Raw genomic sequence first — 9213 nt, forward strand, 5'->3', positions numbered from 1 at the left:
TCCTGGGCTGCATCAAAAGAAGTGTGGTCAGCAGGGCAAGGGTGGTGATCCTACCCCTCTACTCTGTGCTGGTGAGGCCTCAGCTGGAGTACTGAGTCCAGATGTGGAGTCCTCAGTGCAGGAGAGACCTGGATCTGTTGGAGTGCATCCAGAGGAAGACCAAAAAAATGATCCAAGGGGTGGAACGCTTCCCTGTGAAGGCATGCTGAGAGAGATGGGTCTGTTCAGACTGGAGAAGCGAAGGCTGTGGGGAGACCTGATGCCAGCCTTTCAGTATCTACAGAGTTGTAAGAATTTTTACAGAACCTGACAGAATCTTTATCAGGGTCTTTTATGATAGAACAAGGAGAAATGATTTCAAACTAAAAGAGGGAAGATTTAGATTGGAGATAAGAATTTTTTTTTTTTTTTATCGTAAAAACAATAAGGGTAGCTGCCACAAGGGATGGATCTCTTCCTGGAGATATGCTCTTCTGTAGTATTTTGAATGTTCTTCAGAAAGGGTAATTTCTGTCTTTGTTTACCACTGTTTTCTTTACCTTTCTTGAGTAATGTAAGACAGGTTTAAAGCAGCATTACATGCTAATGCTTTCATCTGCAGTTGCAATTTTGGGTTACAGTTAAAGGATATACATTAGAGTTCCTTTGTGGTGGGTGCCTGCCCCTGGGGCTGGTGGTGTTTCTTTTCAGTTTTAACAGGAAACTCACACAACATTTTTTCTTTGTTTCCACTGTCCCACCACTTTAATCCCTTGCTGCTAGGATGGGGTGTTTGAAAAATGATGCACATGTCATGCTCAAATCTCTCTTGCAGGAATAAAGTGTTGAGCAAAAAGAATGTTTGGGCCCAGAGACCTCAGAAGTCTGGCTGTTTTGGATGGTGGCAGTTGGTGGAAACAGGTGTTCTTGGGACTGCTGAGCTTTAACATAAGTCATGTGTACTGTAGCAAAAATCATTAGGTTCTAAAACGCCTTTAAACATTCACACTACATATTTCTGTCCTGCCATGCCATTGTTTCTTTTTATTGCAGGAATTTTTACTAGCATTTGTTGGGCTTATTTGGTTGTATGTTACATGTAGGTTTCTCAGAGAACTTCTGTTATGAATTCATTATCATTTTAATCCTAAATATCAGAAGGAGTGTAGCAAGAAAGGCACTACCAATGCCAGAAAGTTCCTTCTCAGCTCTGCATGATGGACCCCACTGTGGAGGAAAGTGTAAACGATGGCAGAAACCTCTCTTCACGTGCCAGCTTCACGTGCTGGATTTTGAGCTTATGAAGTATGCTCCGTCTTTCTAAGGTGCTCTTTTTTCTTTCTAAGGAGAAGGGCTGCAGGGTGATATTTCTCTTGTGGCTTGCTGATGCACTCTTTGGCACAGACATCTTTTGTTTTTGAACACTGTCTCCACATGGCAGACTATTTTGCATACTGTGGGTATCCCACATTCAGCCTTTTATCCCTCTACTCTAATAAACTTTTTTTTGGATGAGGAAAGAATGAATGTTGTTTGATCAGAATGACATCTGAGTATTAACGCAGTGAGGTGAATGAGGTCCTCAGAAGAAAACTTGCTGAAGTACTGTCCGATGACAAAGTGGAAGGAAACACATGCTGGCAGATATGGACAGTACTTTTGGATTGAGGTGAGGAGGGAATGAAACACGAGAAAGAGATTCTGGGGTAGCTTGGTGCCAGCTTTGAATTTGATCTGATAAACTTCTTATATTCTGTCCTCCTTCCTGTGACTTCTGCTTGCTGCTCTGCAGAGCCTTCCTGCCTGCCACCTTTGCTTGCTGCACCAGAGATCAGTAGGGCTTGGAACAGGCTGCCCAGGCACAATCTGATAAAGACTGGTAGTGTATGGGGGAGTTTGCATAAATTATTTGCGCCTCACCAAAACCAACCAATCAACCAACACAAAACAAAAACAAAAACCCAAAAAACAAAAAACAAAGAAGTTATTACAGCAAAGCCAGCAGAAAATATTATCTTCAGTTTGTGGAGTCTATCCTTTGTCCCTATTTTGTTCAGCATTGATTGGATGGGGTTGATATTCTGACTGCTAATGAAAGCGCTCTGCTACCTGTCTCAGCAGTGCTCCGGTCTTTGTTGCTGCAGTATGAATGGGCTGCTCCTGTTGATGCATTTTCCCACACTCTCGGTTGTTGTCTGTGCAGTGTTAGCCTTCACAAGCTATACAGTCAGTGCATGCTTGCTCCAGGCACTACACAGCAGAACACGGCAGAAGGATGCCAAGGGGATTGCAGAAAATGTGTCTGCATGATGTTGCTCTTTCACAGAAGTCCCTATTTTGGCTAACTGTGGGAAAAAAAAATCGTTTTCCCTTCTCAAGATCCTTGCAAACAGAGTCAAAATGTAAGGAAGTTTGTGTCTAAATGTCTTTTTGCAGTAGGTGCAATGAGGTTATCTATTTTTCAGGAAATTAACTGCCTCCAGACAGTAAGGAAGACTGCTGGCTCAGGCTTCACCTATACTACCACAAGTTCAACCCCTTCTCTCAGAAAAATCTGTGTCAAGCCATGGTTTTAACTTGCAGACAGAGTTTTTGTCTCTGAAGTGCTGCAGCTCTGTGACCTCAGAAGGCATTCTTATCTTTAGTGGGTGTGAGTGGCTGCTTTGTTTTCCAAAAGAGACTCTATAAAGCCCGAGTGCGCAGTCCAGAGCTTAGAAGAGGCCCAAGTTAAGCTGAATTTATCTGAATCCTACAGGAGACTTTTTCTTGGTTGGAAAAATGCTTAAAAAAAGAAACTAAATAAAAACGGCCATTTCTATGTAATGGTGTTCTGCTCAGTGCAGTGTATACCCGTTTTGCAGAATCAGCTCACTGGAATTACAAATAATACACTAACTAACAAACACTAACTAGTGCACGAAAGCATTTTCTATTTTTAAAATTTTGGCCTTCCAAAACATGTCTGCCTTGGCTAGCGGGCAGGCTGGAGCCATGGCCCCTGCCTGCCTGCCTTGGCTGGCTGGCTGGTGTTGTGGCCCCTGCCTGCCTAACTTGGCTGGCTCTTTGGCTACTGTTGCAGCCCCTGCCTGCCAACCTTGGCTGGCTGGTGCTGTGGACTGTGCCTACCTGCCTTGGCTGGCAACCTGGTCGGTGTCACAGCTCCTGCCTGCTGTTGTGGCCCGGGCCTGCCTGCCTTTGCTGGCTGGCTGGCTTGTGTCACAGCCCCTACCTGCCTGCCTTGGCTGGCTGGCTGGCATTGCTGGCACTATCGGCCCAACTTGGCTGGCTGGCTGGCTGCTGTCATAGTCCCTGCCTGCCTGCCTTGGCTAGCTTAGCCCCTGCCTGACTGCTTTCCTTGTCTGGCTGGCTGCCTGGTGTCATGTCACCTGCCTTCCTACCTTGGCTGGTTGGCTGGTGTCCTGGCCCCTGCCTTCATTATCTGGCTGGCTGGTTGGCATAGCCCCAGCCTGCCTGCCTTAGCTGGCTAGCTGGCTGGGTTTGTGGCCCCTGCCTGCCTGTCTTGTCTGGCTGGCTGGTGTTGTGGCCCCTGTCTACTTGCCTGAAGACAGGCTGAGGGAGCTGGGCTTGTTCAGCCTGGAGAAAAGAAGGCTGCAGGGTGACCTCACTGCAGCCTTTCAATACCTAAAGGGAGCCTACAAACAGGAGGGGAATCAACTCTTTGAAAGGGTAGATAACAGCAGGACAAGGGGAAATGGTTTTAAGTTGAGGGAGGGAAGATTGAGGTTGAATGTCAGGGGGAAGTTCTTTACAGAGAGAGTGGTGAGGTGCTGGAACAGGCTGCCCAGAGAGGTTGTGGATGCCCCATCCTTGGAGGTGTTCAAGGCCGGTTGGTTGGGGCCCTGGGCAGCCTGGACTAGTATTAAATGTGGAGGTTGGTGGCCCTGCCTCTGGCAGGGGGGTTGGAGATCCACGATACCTTGGATGGGTGGTATAAAGGCCCCTGCCTGCTTGCCTTGGCTGGCTGGCTGATGTCCTGGACCCTTTCTGCCTATCTTGGCTGGCTAGCATTGCAGCCCCTTCCCACCTACGTTGGCACGCTGGCTGGCTGGTGTTGTGTCCCCTTGCTGCCTGCCTGTCTTGGTTGGCTGGCTTGCTGGTGTCATGGCCCCTGCCATGGCCCCTGCCTGCCTGCCATGGCTGGCTTGCAGGCTGGTATCATAGCTCATGCCTGCTTGCCTTGGTTGGCTGGCTGGCTGGTGTTGAGGCCCCTTGCAGCCTGCCTTGGCTGGCTGGCTGGCTCTTGTTGTGTCCCCTCCCTGCCTTTTTTAGCTGTCTCATGTCAGGTCCCCTGCCTTCCTGCCTTGGCTGATGCAATGGTTTTGTTCCCTGCCTGCCTCTCATTGCTGGCTGGCAGAGGTCATGGCCCCAGCCTGCCGGCCTATCTTGCCTGGCTAGCTTGTTTTGCAGCCTCTGCCTGACTTTGTTAGCTGGCTGTTTGGCTGATGTTTTGGCCCTTGCCTGCCTGCCTTGGCTGGCTGACTGGCTGGTGGTGTGGTCCCTGCCTGCCTAACTTGGCTGGCTGGCTGGTATTGCAGCCCCTGCCTGCCTGTCTTCACTGGCTGGCTGGCTGGTAACCTCTGCCTGCCTGCCTTTGTTGGCTGTCTATCTTGGGTCACAACCACTGTTCTGTTGTCCGGGTTCCAGTATTTATAGTGGTTGGCAGGTTGGTGGCTGCTGACGTTATAAGGCCATGACAGTGTGACCATAAGAATGGCTCATGGATGAAACATGGATGTGTTGACCACGGGGATGCTATGACCCGACAGTTGCCCTACTTGTTAGTACTGAGATTCTGTGGGGTCCATTTTTTGGCCTTTTCTCTTTAATTTGTTCACCATTCTTTCCAATCAAGATCTAGCAGTTGTATTAAATAGATTTTTGGATGATGCAAAGCTGGGAGTAGTGCTGCTTCCCTTGAGGCTGAGGGGCATGTGCTGAGATCTGGACAAATTTAATGGTGGTCATCATCTGCGTGAAGAAGAGCAAGTGCTGCATTCTGTACCTGCGATGGGCTGGCCCTGGTTCTGTGTACAATTTGGTGAGTGAGGGACTGCAGAGCAACCCTGCAGAAAGGGATTCTGGCATTCTGCTTGGTGACAATTTGAATCTGAACCAGCAGTACGTCCTGGCAGCCTGAAGGGCCAACCATAACATGGGGTGCTTTGGGTTCAGCACTGCCAGGTGAGGAAAACTGTTATCTTGCTGTGCTCCATGCTGTGTGGCCTCACCTCGAGCAGGTTTGGGTGCCACTGCATAAGAAGGACATACAGTTATTAGAGAGCATCCATAGGAAGAATACAGAGGTAAGGAAGGGTCTGAGGCACGGCATGTGAGAAGTGGCTGAGGTGCCTGGGTTTCCTCAGAGCCAAGCTGAGGAGCTGTGGGGAAGCCTGATGGCAGCTGCAGATCCTCACGGGGAGTGGAGAGCAGCACTGAGCGGAGACCTGAGGGAACAGCATGGAGCTGTGCCAGTGGAGGGCTGGGGGAAGCTGAAGCTCTGCAAAAAGTTGCCCAGAGATGTGGTGGATGCCCTGCCCTCGGAGACATTCAAGGTGGACCAGGCTCTGAGCACCCTGATCTAGATGTCCCTGTTCTTTGCAGGGATGTTGGACTAAATGACCTTTAAAGGTTTCTTCCAACTCAGAGAATTCTGTGATTCCATGATTCTGTGATTTTATTTCCAATTTGCTCCTTCATCCCATTGAGGAGGAATGAGTGACAACTTGTGGTGCTGAGCTGCTGCCAGATTAAACCACGACATGCTGGTATGGGAAATTTAATAAGGCTGCATAAAGAGTATTAGAATTATTGCACATGAAAATCTCAAGTTCAAAAATAACAAAATTGTAACAGAATTAATAACAGATTCTTTAATATTTTATCATTTAATCAGAGCTGTTCACATGTGGGAGATGGAGTGGTTGGCTTGACCTTCTTGAATGTCTTGCTGATAATATGGTGCTGAGAAAGAGAAATGGATAGAATAAACAGGGATGTTTTGTAGCTAGGCATAAGATAAGCTTTCTGCTTTTTCTGAAGACTTCTTATGGAACTTGCTTGCTTTCTAGCCAATGGATTGTTAGTGGAAATGTAGATGCAGACACAGCAATAAAGAAATCTTCCTTGCGTGAGAACTCTGTGTCATGTTGCAGTATCTCGCAGTAATTGGCACCTGAACAGGGACATGAGCAGGGACATGAGCAGGGACTTGGCCTGACTTGAAGGCTGACCGGTCCAGAGCGTGTTGAGAAAAACGCAGGGTGTGTTGAGATAAACACGGAGCAGACTGAGTGCAATGAGAAAAATGAGAAAACTGTGAGAGCCTGTACAGGGGAGTGTCAAGATAAATGCAACCGACAGGCAGGATGAAGGCAAGTGTGCACACTATGGGGTACAAAAAGACCTTGGAATAGAAAAACGTCCTAGTTACCTTTCAATCTATCCTTAAACGACAGGGGGCATCAGTATCCTCTCTCAGTCTATAGAAAATGCTTTCATGGGCCACCAGGAAGGATCTATCATCAGTCAGACAGTTTATGATCCAGAGACTTGGGAATGGATTGGGATGAAATAGTGGGACGCTTCCACTAAAGGTGGTAAGGTGGCATCCGGGTCGCATTAAACCTGGAGAAAAATTTTTGAAGCTCTGAGAAGTCATGCAGGCCTATCTCGGTCACTCCCAGTCTGCCCAAGAATGAAGGAACCGGAGGCTTCTCTTCAGATTCACTTGCTGTGCAAGCAGCACCCTCGTTACCACCGCTGCAGGGGAGGCTCGCCACCTCCGCTCCTGAGGGCCCCATAATCCCTTCAATCCTGGCCCAACAGACTCTGACAAAGAGCCGAGTCTTTCTCTGCCTGATTCACATGGTGTGTGGACATTCATTCAGACGGAGGCTAGGAAAGCTGGAGATATGGATATGTTAAGGGCATTCCCTATAATCATGGCCCCAGAAAAAGAGCCACAGTGGGAGGCTATATCGTATAGTATCCTGCGAGCTGTACAGTGTACAGTCGCAGACCATGGCATCAGCACCCTGTATACTGTCAATTTGATTCAATCCGTATGTGATAGCATGATTTTAAAATGATGTGTCGTCTTATCATGACTTGCATGGCAGTGCTCTTAATCAGACGGTCTTTTGCTACTTGGATGGGTCTTATTTTTTTGCCTGGTGTTATTGACGCAGATTACACTGGGGAAATTAAGATAATACTGTAGACACCAACCCTCCCTTGCACTGTTCCTGCGGGAAGTCACATAGCACAACTGATTTACTTTCAGCCTAATCCGCCCCAACAAATCAACATCTCACATGGTGATAGCAGTTTCAGACCAACCAGTGAACCCCAGGTTTGCTTGGCCTCAGAAGGTGTCACAGGGGAGACCAAACCTGACTTACATGCTGCAACAAGGAGAACAAGAGCTCAAAGTGGCAGGTATGATTGACAGCAGTTACAGTCATCCCTGTGACGCTCTGGCCACAGCAGTGGCTGCTTACAAATCCCCGTGTGGCACTAACAGACACAGGGGGGCACACTGTGCCAAAACAAAGCACGACAGTTACATTGCCAATGTTCTTTGAAAATGAGAATGTTGAAGCTTTTTATGCAGAAATAAGCAGTTAACATAATGTTTTTTATCATTATCATACTGCATGGCTGCCTATATTATTACAACAATGTTGTAAGTATTACGGTCTCCTGTGAGTGTAACAAGGACTTCAGATCCTTCCTTAGTACAAAATGAGATAAAGAGAGTAAAGGTTAAATTTTAATCCACATACTAATATTTTAAATATGTATGTTATAGACTTTTTTAATCTGTATCACAGACATCCTCTCCGTTTATTTCTCCACTACAGAAACCTTTGTGAAAACACTGTTTGCAAGTGCAAGTATAATTCTCAGGCCTCTTACGCTTAGTCGTGTCCCTGTTTTCATAGCTCTAAAGACAGATTGTAGAATCATGGAATGACTTGGGTTGGAATTAACCTCAAAGATCATCTTGGTCCAACCCCCTGATGTGGACAGGTTTGCCAACTCTAAATCCAGCACAAGATCATCTAGATTACATGTAGGAGTGACAAGGACTCAGAACCCCCTATGTTCTGAGCGGGGGTATGCTCAGCATGGTATGCAGGTAGGGCAGTGATCAGGGCATAAGAAATGTGCAAATTAGATCAGGTTAGGTAAAGGTGGTGTAGTTTTACATTTTAGTAGCTTATTTGCAAACAACATTAACTCCTGATTTGCAGCTATGAACTCAATAAGTTGAGTATTTATTTAGCTGCTATAATGGCTGTACTACTATTTGGTATGTGTTGAATTCACCAGTGTCCCTGAATAAAATAACAGCTGGCAACTTGTGACCTCACCAGTTAGGAAGACAAGCAATTATCTAATCAGTTCAAATCATCTATTGCTCCTTGCTGCCTAGCAGTTCTCAGTCATATATTCCTGCACACTTCTGACTATGGAAGGATTTTTTTGTCAACACAATCAGACACACCTGTGTGAATTAAAGTTAACTGTCTCCACATACAATATTTGTCTTACTTGACAGAATTACTACCTTCACATAAAAAGGCACCTGTGTTACACGATTTTACATGATTCTGACTACACTTTAGGACATCTGTTGTAAAATGAGATTAAAAAACAGAATTGTTTTCGTAAAATTTGTTTTATGAAAAACTCTCTTGTACGTTACAGAATTACATCTGCAAATGGAGATCTTAGCATTTTGGAGTGTCAGATCCTTCAGCATAGTGTCATTGCAATGAAATACAATTTTTCCTTTGTATGAAGGTGATCCTCCTCATTTCCTAGCTTTAATATATGACAGCTGCTCCAAACGTAATGCCTCCTATTTTATTATGTTGTATATGGCCCATTATGCCACAGGCAGATATCGAGATATGGCATAGGGGTTGAACCTTTCTGCTGATATTCTGTTACATTTTTCTGTCAAATGGCAATTTTTGGCAGGCAATTTTGACAAAACTGCATCTGACATGGAAGTGCATATGAAACAAACTTGTATCACTGAATTCCTCTATGTGAAAAAAATGGTACCTACTGACATTCATCAATGCTTGATGAATGTTTATGGTGACCAACGAGTGGATATTGTCCACTGTCCAACCCGTCCAGAGAAGGGCAATGAAACTGTTGAGGGGTCTGGAGCACAAGTCTTATGAGGAGCAGCTGAGG

This window comes from Centrocercus urophasianus, unplaced genomic scaffold (assembly GCF_019232065.1).
Source record: "Centrocercus urophasianus isolate 14NV4802_14NV808 unplaced genomic scaffold, USGS_Curo_1.0 seq_25, whole genome shotgun sequence".
Taxonomy (NCBI): domain Eukaryota; kingdom Metazoa; phylum Chordata; class Aves; order Galliformes; family Phasianidae; genus Centrocercus; species Centrocercus urophasianus.